Raw genomic sequence first — 15,308 nt, 5'->3', positions numbered from 1 at the left:
ACTCAATAAATTCGAAACATCCAAATTTAAGAATAGGCAAAGGACCTGAATAGACATTTCTCCAAGAAGATTTCTAAGTGGCCAAGAGGTACATGAAAAAGTGCCCAATAACAGTAATCATCAGAAAATGAAAGTCAAAACCACAATGAGATATCCCTTCATACCTGTTCGTATAGCCATTATCAAAACGACAAGAGATAACAGTATTGGCAAAGATGTCGCGAAAAGCAAACCTTTGTGCACTGCTGGTGGTTATGTAATCTGGTATAGCCATTATAGAAAACAGTATGAAGGTTCTTCAAGAAATTAAAAATAGAACTATGCTATGATCCAGCAATCCCACTTCCAGGTAAATAGCTAAAGGAAACAAAATCACTGTCTTGAAGAGACATCTATACTCTCATGTTCATTGCAGCTTTATTCATAAGAACCAAGATATGGAAACAATCTAAGTGTCATCAGCAGATGAGTGAATAACGAAGATGTGATGTATACATATACAGTGGAATACTATTCCATCTTTTTTCAAAAAGAAGGAAATTCTACCATTTGCACCAACATGGATGACCTTGAGGGTATTATGCTTAATGAAATTAGTCAGGCAAAGAGCAACAAATACTGTATGATCTCACTTATATGTAGAATCTAAAAAAGTTGAACTAATAGAATCAGAGTAGAGTGGTGGTTGCTGGGGCTGGGAGGATGTTGGTCAAAGGATATAAACTTTCAGTTGTGACATAAGTTCTGAGAATTTAATGTACAGCGTGGTGACTATAGGTAACAATACTGTATTTTCCATACTTGAAATTTCCTGAGTAGATCTTAAACATTCTCACCACATACACACAAAAAAAATATAGAAACTACCTGAGGTAATGAATGTGTTAGTGAACTTTATTGTGGTAAACATCACACTACATATAATATATATATTTTTTAAAAGGATGATACATCTCCTATTAGTGTTGATATTCCACTTTAAGGAAAACCACTGGATTGGCCAGTAAGGGAAGATTATAGGAAGTAAAACATTGTCAGTATTGGAGATAAATATGAGGTCATTAATATTTTAAAAAATAAACATATGTGTATCTGCATGTATCACTCATTCTACCTAATGTTTTATCTATTCATGCCTCTCCCTTCAGAAGTAGTTTGCCTTCCATGGTATATAATCCAGTTTCCCAGCCAGCTTTAGGAGATGCCAAATATTTAATGACACCCCACCTAGAAACAATAAATACATTTGAGTCACTCTTAGACCCCTGGGGAAAGGGATGTTGAAAATTTGATGAAAAGGATTAATAAATTATAACCAGGCTATTAAGATGTGAATCATTGAAGACTCCTGACTAACACTCTTTTCCTTTCTCTAATTAGATTTAAGAAACAAATAAACAGACTCACCTCCCTTGCTCAGATTTCCTCCTCTTCCTTTCTGAGGCCAGTTGGTTGATCTAGTTCATGGGCTTTGGTTTAGACATCAAGATGGCTTTAATTGCCCGGCAGTAAGAGTCTGACAGTTCAGAGGCAGTGCAGTGGTGCTCTAAACCAGGTGCTGTGACCATACTGCTGAGATGCCAGTCACACAGCTGGAAATAGGGAAGGCACAATTTGTAGGCTGTGGGGTATCTTCCTAGTCGAAGTGCTCCTGCCTGTTGGATTTCAGGGCCTGCTTCAAGCTGTCACAAACCTAAGCTTCCTGGAAGCAACCCTAGAAATAATCGCATCCCATCCCTTTTTTTGTGTAAGCAGAAACAGAAAAGTTTGAAACCTCTTTCAAAGGAGAGGGAGCAGGTTTCCCAAAGTTGCACAACATTTAATAGCAAGGCTCACACAAGAACCTGGTTCTCTTGACCCCTGAACCACTGCCACTCTTTCTACATCTATTTCTAACTGTGGAGACAAAGGGACCCAAATCCAACAGCTCTGTACTCCCCTGTCCCATCACAAAGTGGAAGGTTCATGGGCTTCTCCCTCTGAATACCTGATGTGAAGCTCTGATGTCACACTCTTTTGATGTGTAGACACCGACTCTCTTACCTAACTTTGCATCCCAGAGCCTGGACCAATGCCCAGTAGAGGATTCTTCAGGGGGAAAAAATGCTTATATGAATGCATCTTGAGAGTTTATCTCATTTTAGAACCTTTCTCTCTCTCTCTCAATCTCTCTCTCTCTCTTTTAATACAGTGACTCAACGCCACAGTTGGTTTAAAAATGCATTTTCCTCCATATTTCATGGATTCTCCTTCAAGACAAATCTTCAATAAATATTTTTTCAGGTTTACTGCATTCTGGGTAGTAGGTAAAAAAGAAAGTAAGCACAGCCTGGGTCCTCAGAGGCTCACAGTCTAGTGAGGGAGACTGATATTCAGGCGGTTGTGCTCTGGAGTGAAGGTATGCTCTGAGAAGGTGTGTCATAGAGGGACCTACAGATCAGAGGCAGGAGCAGAAGTGACAGCTGAGCCGAGTGTTGAAGGATAAGTCAACTGTGGAGACAAAGAAGGGTGTTTAAGACAGAAGGAACAACATGTACAAAACCATGGAATGAGATGGCATGAGAAAGCGTGGCTAAAGATGTAGGAAGAAGGAAATTAGCAAATTTTAAGCTTTTATATAAAAGAAATTTAAATTTGTTTGCTTCTCTGCTTGTTTACTTTTACAAAAGCGGTCCTTGTTGAATATTGGATTTGGAGTACAAATAGCTAAAAAAAAAATTAATGATTCCATTTATATTTGCTGAGTTTATATTGTTTGTGCGAGGCTCAGTTACACAGTTACTGTATGACAGAAGATATATTACACCTCCCCATTTACAGCTGGGGAAACTGATGCTCAGTTAGTACTAGCAGCACTGTTTTGCTTCTTGGTCCTATTTGTTGAGACCCTGGGATGTGACATAATCCACCACCTTAGATACAGTCCAAGGCTACATTATCCCATTATCCCTGTCTTGGTAGGAAGTTTCCTTCTGCCATGAAGAGCTGCAATCCCTACTTCCCTGAACTACACCCATGATGACTCCTGTCAGAGCACAGAGGAATATCCTAGAACCTTCCAAAGCATGAGAGAACACTGTTGCACCCACTTCCCTGCTCATGCACCTCAGGTACCTCTTAGCAAACTTTTCTCATACTTGGAGGTATGTCCCCTTACGGTGTGCATGGGTGCTGGTGTATTGTCCACTCTCTCCTACTTTCCCAAGTCCTTGCCCCCACTGTTCCATCTACTCATGTACTTTTCTTATACTTCCATTCATTTAAGGTTTCCCTTCCATTAGCTTTATAGTTACTCTGTCAAATGTGCAGCCTAGCACTCTCACCTTTTCTAAGGAGATCCCTGCCCCTCACACACAGTGTCACTCCTTCCCTGGGGCATTCCCTGCCATTTGTCAGAGCTCTCAGTTTATTCTGTATCACAAGAAAGATTGAGACTCCTAGAAGGCAAGGACTTTTTGGACTCTTCTGCACCATTTGAGTAAACAGTTGGCCTCCCAGGCATAAATGGGCTGAGTCTCAGAGAATATTCAAGTCCCGACCCAATTCTGTTTCTTCTTGGGGCCAGGCATAGCCTGAGTTAGAAGCTGGTGAAATAGGGACCTTGCCTCTCCCAGTCACCATGCCATACAGATCAAATGAGGCAGGCAGCTGCACCTGGTAGACTTTTTGCTCTGATAAACTTCTGGAGGTTCCATGGCCCATCCTCACCTCCAGCACAGTATGGAGTCTGGAGATGTTAATGGAATGTGACCAGTATTCTTGATCAACCCCACTGCCCTGCTCAGATCATGTATGTGGGTCTCCAGGGCATTCTTCAGAAAGCATTTATTTCTAGGAAGTGGAAATCACCACTCCCTCTTTCCTGCATATTTATTTTCTCCCCTCTTATTATAGTCCTTTGGCCCTTTTAATAATATTTTACACGAGTAGAATAAAATATATGTATTCATATTTCCATCTTGAACCCCACTGAAGTTTTAAAAAAATATTGGTAGACTTCTCCCAAGAAACATTTCCGACTGAGAAATGTTCAATACAATGACCTTTTCTTGGCTAACTGGTTCATTCTCTCATCATTGAATATCAGCTCCTCCAATTACTACTCTCTGTGTGATTTTGAACTGGTGACTTCAGTTGAGTCAGTTTTCTCATCTAAAAAATGGGAATAATGCCACCATTTCCAAAGAGTGCTTGTAAACTTAAGAAATAATTACAAATTGTTCATAACAGGCACTCAGTAAATCACTGTCCTCCTGTGTTTAGGAAAGGTTTAATATGTACTCCTCATAGACCTTTCCTTCTATATTATCTTTCCAATCTCTGAAGAATAGTCAAAACGCCACATACCCCAGTAATAAGTCAAGTAAACTAATATTAAAAAGTGCCTATTGGGGAGTTCCCGTCGTGGCGCAGTGGTTAACGAATCCGACTAGGAACCATGAGGTTGCGGGTTCGGTCCCTGGCCTTGCTCAGTGGGTTAACGATCCGGCGTTGCCGTGAGCTGTGGTGTAGGTTGCAGACGCGGCTCGGATCCCGCGTTGCTGTGCCTCTGGCGTAGGCCGGTGGCTACAGCTCCGATTCGACCCCTAGCCTGGGAACCTCCATATGCCGCGGGAGCGGCCCAAGAAATAGCAACAACAACAACAACAACAACAACAAAAAGACAAAAAGACAAAAAAAAAAAAAAGTGCCTATTGGATTGAAAATTAGACTTGTCTTTTAAACCTTAGTAAGATCAATTTCACTAAAAAGATTGGACAGCAAGTCATAATAAGTTATGATGTAAACTTGCCGCAACTTACACATCCTTTCCATCCTCTGACCAGTGTGTCCATATCAAATCTCTAAACTCAAATATCAGTCAGTGGTTTCCAGGCAAAGATATCAGGCAGAGCTCATATCTCTCAAGTCCTAACCACCACCAGGCTAGGAATAATAATCACTTGAGAATGGTAATTGAATGTTATAATTACAGTCAATGCATAATAGGCATTTTGCACTGATATTGTACACTGCCAAGAAAATATTTACTTGGCTAACTCAAGTCCATGACCAAGTCTTTTTTTTTCACAACAGAAATAATACTTTAATTTGGCATCACCAGACGCACCAGAGTAAAGCATCTTGGATTCATCGAACATAATCAAGATGTCTCTTAGGCTTTTGCCTTTTATAAATCATATGCCTCCTTTCTTCGCAGGGTTTATACCTAAGTCTTTTGTGTAGATCCTTTTGTATTTCTTGCTGACTTTTTAATGAGATCAACTATTTATTGAAGGTTTTTTGTGTGTGGAGGGGCCAAAGAAGTGAGCTGAGGGAGGGAGTGAAACTTTGGTTCAGGTTCCTTGTCTTAAAACCCTTTTCATCAAATTCACTATTTTACACTTGGATACTTACTTCCCTTCGGATTTTTGGCCTGTTCTGTACACAGAAATGCCTTTAAAATCACAAGCTCTCTGGGCAAATAGCAAATGCTGTCTCCTCAGCCTCCTTCCACACTTTCCACCTTGGTGGATGCCCTTGACCAGGAGTCCGTTTCATATTATGGAAGCAGTAGACTCTAGTGACTCACCTTCAGCACCAGCTTCCTGGTAGTCCTCAGGGATGCATCAGTCCTCTCCAGGGACACTCCTATCTACCTCTGACCACCTATCCCTGGACCAGGTCATTCTAATCTGGAGCTCCTCTCAGGATGGAAATCTCACATTGAGGGAAATCTCTTTCTTGTTCAAGCCCAGAGGCAAACTCCATTCCTCTCTCATTTCCTCCAGATTTCACAGTATTTGGTAGGTACGCTTTGTAGTTCATGGCCCTTTCCTTGTTTTAGTGAAGATGAAGGACTTTTTTTTTTTTTTTTTTTGACCTCTTTTAAGACAATGTGTTGTTTTCAGTGGGCTTGTAAAGAGAGAAAGAACTAAAAATGCCCTTATGCTGCTATCTTTATCCAGAACTCCTAAAGGCCTTTTTTAACCCAGTCCCTTCATTTATTTCTTATCCTTTTGTATTGTGTGTGCTTCCGCAAATTGCTTCATCATGCTATGGAATAAGGTGAGGGTACATGTACATACATTTTTAAATGCCATCTTGGAGTTCCCCTCGTGGCTCAGTGGAAACGAATCTGACTACGATCCTTGAGGATGCAGGTTCGATCCCTGGCCTTGCTCAGTGGGTTAAGGATCCAGCATTACTGTGGCTGTGGTGTAGGCCAGAGGCTGCAGCTCCAATTTGACCCCTAGCCTGGGAATCTCCATATGCCACAGGTGCAGCCCCAAAAGACAAAAAATAAAATAAAATGCCACTTTCATCTATTTGCTCTCTCTAAACCTTGATTTCTGTTTATCTCTTTGGCAATCTTTTCATTCTTTGATTTATTTATTTATTTATTTACTTACTTAATTAAAGTATAGTTGATTCACAATGTACCAATTTCTGCTGTTCAGCAAAGTAACTCATTCATACATATATATACATTCTCTTTTTTTAAAGTATTATTTTCCATCCTGGTCTATTCTAGGAGATTGGATATAGTTCCTTATGTTATACAGTAGGACATTATTGTCTATCCATTATAAAAGTAATAGTTTATGTCTATGAACCCCAAACTCCCAGTCCATCCCACTCCCTCCCCCCTCCACCTTGGCAACCACAAGTCTGTTCTCTATGTCCCTGATTCTTTTTCTGTTTTGTTGATACGTTCATTTGTGCCATTTTTTGTATTTTATTTTAGTTTATTAAAGTATAAATGATTTACAACATTGTGCTAATTTCTGCTGTATAGCAGAGTGACCCAGTCATACACATACACACATTCTTTTTCTCATACTATCTTCCATCATGTTTTATCCAAAGAGATTGGATATAGTTCCCTGTGCTGTACAGTAGGACCTCATGGCTTATCTATTCTAATTATAATAGTTTGCATCTACCAACCCCAAACTCCTAGTCCATCCCACTCCCTCCCCCTCCCTCTTGGCAACTACAAATCTGTTCTCCATGTCTGTGAGTCTGTTTCTGTTCTGTGGATAGGTTCATTTGAGCCATATTTTAGATTCTACATATAAGTGATATCATATGGTATTTGTCTTTCTGACTTATTTCACTTAGAATGAGAATCTCTACTTGCATCCAGTTGCTGCAAATGCCCTTATTTTGTTCTTTTTATGACTGAGTAGTATTCCATTGTGTGTGAGTGTGTGTATACACATACATATATATCTCACATCTTCTTAATCCACTCATCTGTCAGTAGACATTTAGGTTTTTTCCATGTCTTGACTGTTGTGAACAGTGAACACAGGGATGCATATACCTTTTTGAATTGTAATTTTGTCCAGATATATGCCCAGGAATGGGATTGCTGTATCATATGGTAATTCTATATTTAGTTTTCTGAGGAACCTCCTTTTACTGTTTGGAGGTCTTTTCATTCTTTACTTTATTTTCTGTTATTTCTCTCATCCAAATCTGTAAACTCTTCTATTCTCTAAAAGATCTCAAAGAGATATTCTTTAGGGTCTCTCCTCTGCTCTAGCCAGAAGAGAAACTGCACATTTCAGAAATGTAATTAGTCCTCTCCCCTCATGGCCAGATGGTACGCCTTAAATCTCTAAAGAACAGGCCCCTCATTGTTAGTATAACAAACCACCAGTGATATGACTCCCTCAAAACCCTCAACCACTGCCATGGAAACTGCCTCTTTTCTGGTCTTGATTGAAAGAACTTCTGGGAGAACTGCTGGTAGGTACTCTACCCCATCACCTTCTCTGCAGACCTACTCTATGTTACAGAGATGAGCCCCTCGTTAGCTGAGGGGCCCCATCACTCCTTCTATACACATCCTCATAGGGCAACTGAATAGTATAAGCATGGCTTAGCAGCATCCTGCTCACCAGGGACCCCACCTGCTTCCTGCACCTGTCTTCCTGGGTTCCTGATCCAAGGGGAAAGAAGAGATGATTCAACCTTGCATGTATGTTTATCCTGCTGGAGGAATTCCATTAAATATGGAAAATCATGCAAATAGAGTTCCAAAGAAATGGATCACTGGATAAAAAATTCCCCCTGGATTCATTGTGTTCACAGCTGGGAAATCTGGTTCCTCAAAAAAGTCACTTCCAGGATCCAGAATAATAGGAAGGAGGATAAAGCCAGGACTTCTCACAGTTATGAACAGAACAGCAGGTGTGAGAGCGTAGATACAATAGCAATAACTTTTACTAAGGCTGCCACTTATTACGAACCTTCTATTCACAGTAATTGTGAGAGGAACCTTTAAAACCTTATTTTATCAAGTCTCCCCAATAATTTTGCCAGCAATTACCTCTATTTTATGCATAAAGATATTGAAAATTCTGATAGAGAATGAAAGGAACCATCAGAGTATTTTTTAAAAGTGTGATTACACTGTTGATGATTACTTGTTAAATCAAAAATTCTTTCACATTTGGCTTTGAATGTCTTCCAACAAGCTGCCCATGGCGAGGTGAGCACTGACCCTGAGCCTATAGCTCTAAGCAATTTGAGATTAGAGATCAATCTCTCCTGAAGCTTTTTGAGGATGAGAATAATTCCCAGGTCTCTCTCAGGCCACCATGCCCTTTTCCCAAGGATAGCCGTGGACATGAAAGGTCCACTCCACAAGTCAGGATATCCAAACACATCATGGCAGTTCTCTTTTACCACTGCAACTGTAAATATGAGTAAATAGCACTTTCCAGCTATATCAAAGATCACAAGACTTTTGAACCAGAAAGAATCTTAGAGATTCTGATCCCTGCATTTCAAAGAGATGGCAACCAAAGCCTAAGCAGGTAACGTGCTTGACTCAGTTTCCTTTTTTGAACTATGTAAAGACAAAAAGTTAGTATTATGACAAAAAAATTTTCCTCCATCATGTTTTATAACCTCCTCTAATATTGAAATAAAAGGAAATAGTACATAAATGCAGCCCCTGGGCAGATACCTGCAGATGAAGGGAATGGGGAGAAAGAGGGAGTGTTCTGAGAAACTGAGCCTGAGTGTGGAAAAGAGCCAGCGAAAATGGAGAGGCTATATGTTCTAGGGATGCAAGGAAGGCCGCATTTATTTTACAAACTAAAGTAAAACTGTTTCATGGTCCTATCTACCAAAAGCAAGAGGTCCAGTATCTTTCGCTCCTCATAACTCCCTTCCCTTCCCTGGATAGTATGAAAATCCAAGAGAGTATACATTTTTAAACTCTTCTTTAGAGACCTGCTGTGGCTCTCTTGGGTGGACACTGGAACTAACCATCTGTCCAGTGTGTCCCCCACCATCTACCCAGTGCCCCACCATCTATCCAGTATTCCCCTCCATACTTCAGTTTCCCCCATCCATCTCATACCCACCATCTACTGAGTGCCCCACCATCTATCCAGTGTCCCCCACCATCTATCCAATAGTCCCCACCACCCTTCTACTTTCCCCACCATCCATCTAGTACCCTACCATCTGTTGAGTGCCCCACCGTCTATCCAGTCTCCCCAACCATCTAACCAGTGTCCCCCACAATCTATCCAATACCCCCCACCATCCATACCATTCATCCCACCATCTGTCTAGTGCTGCTACTGTTTTCTGCAGAAAAGTCTTGCAGGCCAAAATGGGTCTTTGAAGGGAGGTCATGACATTCAGTACCCAGTCCTTTCATGTATGTTCCAATGCCCTGGAGCCCCAGAGGTGCAAGAGTTGGTTCAGGTATCTACCCACTATGAAATCTGCAACCACCTTCCCAGGAATCCACCATGGCTCAGGCTGCTTACCTCTTCAGCTAATGTCCCCACTAAACTGTGGGGGCATTCCACTCTTTTCTCTCACAAATGTATTTATGATGAGTTCATCAGAGGAGGCCCAGACCGCAGAAAAACAGAGCACAACCCAGGTGAAATAGTTTCTTTAGTAGGTTTGGATTTTTTAAATTAGACATTTACAGAGTGACTGGTATATGCCAGGTGTTATTTATATGCTGTTCGATCCTCACAACAATGCTTTGCCACACATAGAGAAGCTTCAGCAGCTTACCCAAGGTCACTCAGCTAGAGCCGAGACTCAGATTCAAACAGGAATCCTCAGTGTCTGGAGTCTGAAATAGCACATTCTGGCTTTACTATTGTGAAAGTTTGTGAACCACAGAATCATAGAGTTGAAAAGGCAGGCTTCATCTGGACCAATTCCCCTGCTGTTATTTCAGTCCCCTCCAACACAGCAGAGAAGTGGGGTCTCTCATCCTTGGAGGGTTTTCCATGGGGCAGATTGACATCTACCTTCATCCAGTTTCTCCAAGATATCCTGGCTCTGGCCTTCCTGCTTCCTCTTGATAGCATTTCAGAGTTTGGATGAAAACTCTCCTGTCTTCTGTCACTCTTTTGCAACCTACTCATCCCCAGTTTCTTCTGCTTTTTTCATCTATGGCTGATTTCAACCTACTGCCTTTTATTTCTGGTGTGAATCTGGGTGCTGAGGGAATTTTGAAAGGCGTATCAATGATTGTCGGTGATATTATTGGGCATTTGTGTTGAGCACATCCTCACCCTGTTCTTTGGGAGACTCTGTCAAGTGCCAGAAACTGTTGACTAGGACTTGTTGGTGATTTAGGAACATCCTTGAAAACCTCGCCTGGTGGGTAACAAGATGTTTACCTGTAATTACCTCAGAGCAAAGGTTAAGCACTTTGGAATATTGAAGACATTTTAAAAGATTATTTGCAAAATTTGTAAGAGGGAAAAATATGAGAACATCTGTTCTTTAAAATCACTGTAAAATATTCATGTACAAGTAACTTAAAAATACTGAGTAGTGAATCTCTTTGGAGTTGATTATGTGAGTTCAGAAAGTCCCAGCTGGGAAGAGAGACTTTTCCCTCACAGTCCTTTCCTAGCTCTTTTTATCTTACAATTTTCTTTATAATACTACACCTTTTCAGGAGATCATTGCCATGATATTTAAATAGGGGTGAGGTTTTCTTGTAATCTTATTACAAACTCTTAGTTTTTAAAATAGATCTTTCTTGGCAAATGAGAGAAGTTCTTTTGGAATTGTTCTAGTCTCTGATATAAACATTATATAAAAGAGTGTTTGCGCCTTGAACCCAGAGATTCACCTGAAGCACCATCGTGCCCTCTACAGAGCAGTTTCATGTTTATGAATTTCATTTCTAGGCTCAAATATAGGAAGACCCCTGGTTCTTGGACATTTTGCATTCTTTCTAATGCCTATGTGTCTCTCCATTTAAGGACTGTCATTAGAGTGGGACATTCTTGACATAATCTTGGTGACTTTTGGGCAAGATAGAATTCTCCTAAATCCTAAAATACAGGCCTCTTATAAAGCAATTCTGGTTGGCAATGTTTGGACTGGATCCTACCGAGAGATGAACTGTAGACATGACCCACTTTGTAAAATTTATGATGCCCAAATAAGATTGCCAGATTTAGAGAAAAAAAAAACAATGCCCAGTTAAATGTAAATTTCAGATAAACAACCACTTTTTAGTATGTCTTAAAGACTGTATTTCATGGGCATCTCTATTCCCAAATTCAATGTCAACTGCCCTATGTTGATTTTTCTTAATGAACTTTAGTGATATTTCCATCGTGGAATAGAATAAAAACTGCATCTATTTTTTTAAGTCTCTATGAAAGACATAACAAATCCTTTCTTGACAAAAGATATATGTGCCAATTGAGGCATATGGCTAGTCTCACCCAATGTATGTGCCTTGTACAGAATTGGAATCTGGGCCTCCACTCATTTCTTAAGAGCTGATAATTAGGAGAAACTACAAATGAGCTCAAAAAAAGATGAAACAGGAAGGAAATGATCTGCACCTGAGGAATTGTGAAGCGCTCCAGGACCTTGTGCCTTAGTACAGTTTTCCCTGCATCTAGCACTGGGTCCAAAACACAGTAAACACTGGACAATAGTGTATAGAAGAATAAATGAGCGAATGAATCATTCATAAAACCTCTTTCCCAAGCCCCACTACAATGCATCTAGGGGCCTCTCAGATCTCAGTGTTGTGTTAAGCTCTAAAAAGATAAAAGACCAATTAGGTTTTAACACGTGTGGCTCTGTGAGTGAATGAGTTTTGACAAGAAACAAATTGTTCTTCCTTAAATGAGACTCTACTTCTTATCTGAGATAAAATAGATAAAACCGGCTGAAATGTGAATGACAAGCCATGTAACAGTTTCCAGTAGAGGGAATCATGATGAAATAGTTTCAAAACATTGAACACCACCAATACCCCAACCCTGCCACATAAATTTCCTATTCTAGAGGGACACCCTATGCTGAAGTGTTCAGGTGCACACAGAAAGGCCGGGAATCAGCGAATCTGAATGGAATGAACTTAACAAAGCAGAGGGGAGGGGAGGGTACAGAAGGAAGGGAATGGGAACACCTAAACTGAATGATAACTTTAAAGGCACTGTGTCTCTTAGGTCTCTATAACGTGAGAATTTTGGAATTAAGTGCTGCAAGTATTTTTGAGAGTTCTGATAAAGTACTGCTAGAAGATTTGCTCTAAGTAATTGGGCATTAGGGTGGTTGTTACTTAACAGCTATTAAATAGAGATTTAGTTTATGTTCTTATGTAAAACCTGTGAAACCAAAGATGTTTTAAGTTTTAATCACTTTAACTGAGCATGAACCAGGCTTTTTCCCTCTCCTACTTTTCTTTGACTCTTGAATTTGTGATTGCTTAGAGAATTTGATTTATTTATAATTGATTTCATGAGATAAAACACTAGCTAGAAAAATGCAAGTAGCGAATCCATATTTCTTTCTGTAAAAGGGGAATTTTTCCATATGAAAGAACCAGAATCCCTATTTTCCATGATTCAGACAGAAAAGCGTTTATTTTTATCCTGTAAATGCATGTTTTAATAGATTTTTATTGTAGTCTTGCTTATCCTAGTTCACTTCTTTTAAAAAAAGTGAATATGGATATTTCATTTCCTAAAGTTTATTGAAGCAAATAGGAACAATGAATTGTCTCCAATAGTATATATTAAATTTTAAGAATGTGTTTTTTTTGGTGCTGTACTGGGCAGAAAATGTCAGTTCTATAAAAGCACTTAAGGAAGCAAACAAGCTTTGTTATCTGTTCTGTGGCAGTAAGTTCTTCAGCAATATACATATAGTTGCCTTAATAAAATGAGCCTCGGTTTTTAATTTGAAATTGTATTTAACAATGAAAAACAAAATTTTAACTTAAAGAGGACTGTTGAACAGGTTGATCTGATCAATGTAAAGAACTGAATTGTATTCATTTGGAAATGTATAACTGTCCATTCTTATCCAAAAATGTACATAAGGTAATATAATCCAAAATGCACATGCTAAGATAATTTAAAGTATTAAGAGGGGACAACCTTTTATATATTTGAAGTCAACAGATATACCCTCTTTAGGGTTCTTCTAGGCTGAACCATACAGTTTCTTCCATCATTCCCCACATGGTGCGGTATCAGCACTTGTTATGGACTGAATGTTTCCCCCCCCCAAATTCATATATTGAAATCCTAACCTCCAGAGTGATGGTATTTAGAGATGGGGACTTAGGGAGGTGATCAGGTCATAGAAGTGGAGCTCTCATGAGTGGTATTCATGCCTTATTATTTTTTTCAACTTTTTTTTCCTTATAGTTGATTTACATTGTTCTGTAAATTTCTGCTGTAGAGCAAAGTAACTGAGTCATATATACATACATATACACATATATACATTCTTTTTCTTTTTTTTAATTTTTATTTATTTATTTGTCTTTTGTCTTTTTAGGGCTGCTCCTGAAGCATATAGAGGTTCCCAGGCTAGGGATCAAATCAGAGCTGTAGCCACTGTACTACACCAAAGCCATAGCAACGCAGAATCCAAGCTATGTCTTCAGCCTACGCCACAGCTCACGGCAATGCCAGATCCTCAATCCACTGAGCAAGGCCAGGGGTCGAACCTGAGTCCTCATGGATAATAGTCAGATTTGTTAACCACTGAGCCACGATGGGAACTCCTACATTCTTTTTCTCAGATTATCTTTCCTCATGTTCTATCACAGGTGACTGGATATAGTTCCCTGTGCTATAGAGCAGGACCTCATTGCTTGTCCATTCTACATGTAATCGTTTTCATCTATTAACCCCAAACTCCCAGTCCCTCCCACTCCCTCCTTTTTGAAAGACACCTTCGAGAGCTGTCTTGTCCCTTCCACCATATGAGTACACAGTGAGCAGACAGCCATCTATGAAGGAGGAAACCAGTACTAATCAGATGCTAAATCTGTTGGCATCTTGACCTTGGATTTCCCAATCTCTTATTTCTGTGAGAAATAAGTTTTTGTTATTTACACCACCCATCTACGGTATTTTGTTACAGTAACTCGAATGGATTAATAAAGGACCCCTCCATTCTTTGTCCATACCCAAACATACTCAGGTTTATAAATGACCTACTTACAGCGTGTAACCAAAACCTGGACACAGAACAATGGAAAATTTGGCAGGTCACTTCCTTGTTCTGGACTATATTACTGGCATACAATGCCATCTATTTATGTTGCCTTTTTGGCATCCCAAAACAGCTGTATAAAAAATTTATTTTATATTTTACTTTATTGTTGCTTATAATTGGATGAATATGAAAGTTAATATAAATGTAATAGAAATTGTAAAGATAACATTTTAAAGTATTTTGATGTGCTTTTCTTTTTCCAACATCTTTGTACATTACATTTGGCCTTTTCAGCCAGAGGGTGATTGCCTTGAGGAAGTAAGGATTGTTAGAGCTGGATTGCAGAGAAAGATGTAAGTTCAATCTTTAACTTCCAAATTAGGATCTGAAAATTGTGAGAATCAAGAATTTCATTCTCAAAAGCAAAATTTTGGTGGAAGAAGAAAAGATGAATGGGCTCCAAAGAGTCCAATTTAGAAGGCTCGGTTTTTAGTGTTTTCCATAAACCACTGAGCAGGTAGCATGCAGGATACAGATACAAGTAGAAAATAACATGGCCTTTTCAGCAGCTCTGGGTCCTTCACTGGATGTCAGGAAATGTCTTGATTTCCTCTGAAGTACATGCAGGCATGGAGAGCTTGGAGGGGTGGTGCAGTGTTGTCCTCAAGTCCTCTCAACACGCCGTGCCTTCACATCTACAAATATATCTACAAAAATACCTAGTAGGCCGTCTCCCCCAGAGTACATGATGATAACTGGAGTACCTCTCCCACCCACCTTGTTATTCTGGGGTTACAAACCTATCTGGGTTTCTCTGTCACTTCTAATTTTAATTAAATCATGTT

The 15,308-nt window shown here is 39.7% G+C and overlaps 1 protein-coding gene across 39 annotated transcripts in view; it reads left to right on the top strand.

The window, feature by feature from the left end:
- ALG2 (ALG2 alpha-1,3/1,6-mannosyltransferase) overlaps positions 1 to 15,308 on the top strand; it is a 588,615-nt gene that overhangs the window by 463,683 nt on the left and 109,624 nt on the right. For 4 of the 39 annotated variants that reach the window (XM_084980678.1, XM_084984866.1, XM_084978697.1 and 1 more), the window contains one exon: positions 2,962 to 3,110. The exons of the other annotated variants lie outside the window; for them this stretch is intronic. The gene's annotated coding sequence lies outside the window, so the exon portion shown is untranslated. The remainder of the gene's footprint in view (positions 1 to 2,961; positions 3,111 to 15,308) is intronic. 39 annotated transcript variants of the gene reach the window in all.

The sequence above is a fragment of the Sus scrofa genome, chromosome 1 (assembly GCF_054392235.1).
Source record: "Sus scrofa isolate SSC_HxYL_T2T_F1_AM1 chromosome 1, Sscrofa_HxYL_maternal_Yorkshire_Landrace_v2.0, whole genome shotgun sequence".
In the NCBI taxonomy this organism is placed as follows: domain Eukaryota; kingdom Metazoa; phylum Chordata; class Mammalia; order Artiodactyla; family Suidae; genus Sus; species Sus scrofa.
The sequence above is the reverse complement of the archived record's forward strand: the minus strand, read 5'-3'. Positions and strand labels throughout refer to the sequence as shown.